General features: G+C 36.5%; 1 long non-coding RNA gene across 1 annotated transcript; it reads left to right on the top strand.

Moving 5' to 3' along the window:
- The first annotated feature begins 240 nt into the window (after window positions 1-240).
- LOC133955386 (uncharacterized) lies at window positions 241-2,012 on the top strand. Its single transcript, XR_009920876.1, has 3 exons — window positions 241-293; window positions 713-821; window positions 1,303-2,012. It is a non-coding gene; the product is annotated as an uncharacterized LOC133955386 (long non-coding RNA).
- The last annotated feature ends 811 nt before the right edge of the window (window positions 2,013-2,823 follow it).

Genomic DNA, 2,823 nt, shown 5'->3' with positions numbered 1-2,823 from the left:
CACACATATAGCTTTATTGTGTGTTACCTCCTATCACAGTGTAACTTCACACATACATAAAGCATGGGATTTTAAAAAGGTGTAAAAGTAGGGCGAAATTGTTACTTCTCAATTTTTTCAACAATGAGGTTTACAAAGATAATGCAATTCCTGTCTTCATCCTTTACCATACCTTGTATTGTATTTAGGGCTGATATCTGTGGAGAGAAATAATGGGATAATTATTGTTTTTTCTGTCAAAAGGCAGCTGAGGATCTGAGGCAGACTATAAAGCCAAAGCCGGATGTGAAGAGGTAAGTCATAAAACAGTGTAGTAGTAAGGATACTTTGTTTTGTTTTGGCTGTTGGGGCTGATTCTATTTAGTAGAATGGGGCATTTGCAAGGGTTGATGGGTTAGGGAAGAGAAGGTCAGGATAGGAAGAGATTAGTTCCTTCTATTTGCTAACAGGAAACAGAAAGAGGTTAGGAGAGAGGGAGGACGGCATGAGAGAGGGTTGGATAGGAGGGAGGAGTAAACCTTACCCTATGAGAGGAGATTAGGAGAGATGGTGGAGGGTAGGAGTGAGGGAGCAGTAGGTTTGCCTCTTTCCTACTGTCCTTTCACCCTACTTTGGCTCTTTTGGGTATTGTTACTTTGAATATTTTCATAAACCTCACAGATTTTTTATATTTTTAAGGGATGTTTTGTTGACTCCATTTTTATTGTGGCAGGTCAAATGCTTCGTTGGATAAAGTGCAGTCTCTTCTGTCTTCCCGGAAATCCTTGCGTCTTAAGGAAGCACAAAACCTTAGCCTCAGAGTAGGACGAACCTATGAACATGTAAGTTGGTCTCTTATGTTTCATGTGCACCATTAAATATTCACTAAATTAAAGGATTACCGTAAGAGTATTAATTTTAAGCAATGAGACACGACATGCCATTCTTTACGGCACAGTTACCACAAACACGGTAAGGAATGGCATCTAGATTCTTTGACACAACCCTCATTGTGATCAACAATGCTCAAACACCACTTTTTTTTTAATCATATTTAAATAGTTGATGATCATTGAATGTACAACTCCATTTATACATAACTTGACTTTTTGTTTTGTTTTCCAGGCTTTTAGGGAGTCAAAGATCTTGAGGTCATTGTAACCTTGAACTCCATCGCATTCTCATGAACGCTATATCTACAGTGCCTTCAGAGAATTTTTTCAAATTAACACGCACTTGGCCTCAATGATGAGCTGCTTAGAATTTGGTGGTCAAAGGTGAGGGTGACACAGCTCATTGTTCTCTGTTCTCTCCATCTTTCAGGACATCGAATGCAGTGAGGCCGAGGCAGATGTCGCAGGGACAACCATGGCAATCTACACCGTTCAAGCTGAGGGTGATGATCATGATGGTCCTGGTGGACTCTTTGCAGATGTCGGTATGGTCCTGGAAGGGGTCCAAGTTCTCAACAACCTCCAAAGTATCAACCATGCATGCATAATGCTTTATGGGTTGGTCTATGCTCTTAATTTGAGCTATCCAAAAAACTTGAAGTATACATTCGAAGCTTACCAGAAGATCCTGATGGACCTGGAATCGTCCAAGCCTTCAGCCAAAGTACGAGCACTGAAACTCAAATTGTTCAGGTGACTCTTTTTTTGGGGTGGGGTGGTGATGGGAGGAGGAAGTACAGGAAGAGACCTATGTTCTACTACTATATGTTTAATGTTGTTGAGCCTGAAGAGTTTGTTCTGTCCTTTCATATCCCATTACAGCGATCGTTCCAGCAGATACAGATGTAAGGAATGTTGTTGAGCCTGTAGTTTGTTTGTTTGTTCTAGATCTAGAAAAAAGAGCAGGTCCTTTACTGCCATTGTTGGAGCAGATACTAACTTGCCTCTGTTCTATTGCAATTACAAAACATGTTTCATGTTCCATCTATAGCAGTAGATTACTTGGTTGAAGAGCTACACTACCTGCTGAGTACAGTGTCTGTGTGAAGAGAAGCGTTAATAAATTAGTTGAATCAACAAGGTGGTCTAATTGTATGCATCATTGAGATATTGTTGAATTTCAAACAAATACACAATCATCTTGAATAGGTAACCTAATAGAAAAAATCCATTGAATATGAATCATAAAAATAATGCATTATGATTAAATTTAAGCTTAATTGTTATGTATTTCAAAAACATACACATTAATCATCTTGAATAGGTAACCTAATAGAAAAATATTAATGGATATTAATCATAAAAATACATAAATCTAATGCATTTTGATTGAATTTAAGCTTAATTGTTATGTATCTTAAACACATACACTTTATTCATCTTGAATAGGTAACCTAATTACTATGTAATTCAAACAAATATACTTAATGTATTCTAAATGTATAACCTGAATAATATGCATTTAAATTCAATAAATTATATTAATACTGAATACATAAACCTGAGGAATATGCATTTCAAATGAATAGGCTTTATTACACTGATGCATATGGATCATGTAAAGTTTATGTGGTAGGTTTATGTTCAAAATATAAAAAATAATCAAATGGAACTTTGTTATTAATTAAATTACATAAATCTTAAAAGTTAGGGTTAAATATTTCTGTGAGTGTATAGCAAGAATGCCTAGAAATGTCCGAAATGTTTTGTTAGGGAAAAATGAAATACAAAGGAGAAAAAAATCTCCAGCACCAGCCAAGCCTGAGGAAACACTCTAAAGCCCAATCCTGAGTGCTGAAAAATGCCTAGAAATATCTCACTCTTTGTGTTAGGTAAAAAAAAGACATGGGACACTTGTAGGCACTTTACATTATAACAAGAATACCTAGAG

The sequence above is a fragment of the Platichthys flesus genome, chromosome 6, assembly GCF_949316205.1.
Source record: "Platichthys flesus chromosome 6, fPlaFle2.1, whole genome shotgun sequence".
Classification (NCBI taxonomy): Eukaryota; Metazoa; Chordata; class Actinopteri; order Pleuronectiformes; family Pleuronectidae; genus Platichthys; species Platichthys flesus.
The sequence above is the reverse complement of the archived record's forward strand: the minus strand, read 5'-3'. Positions and strand labels throughout refer to the sequence as shown.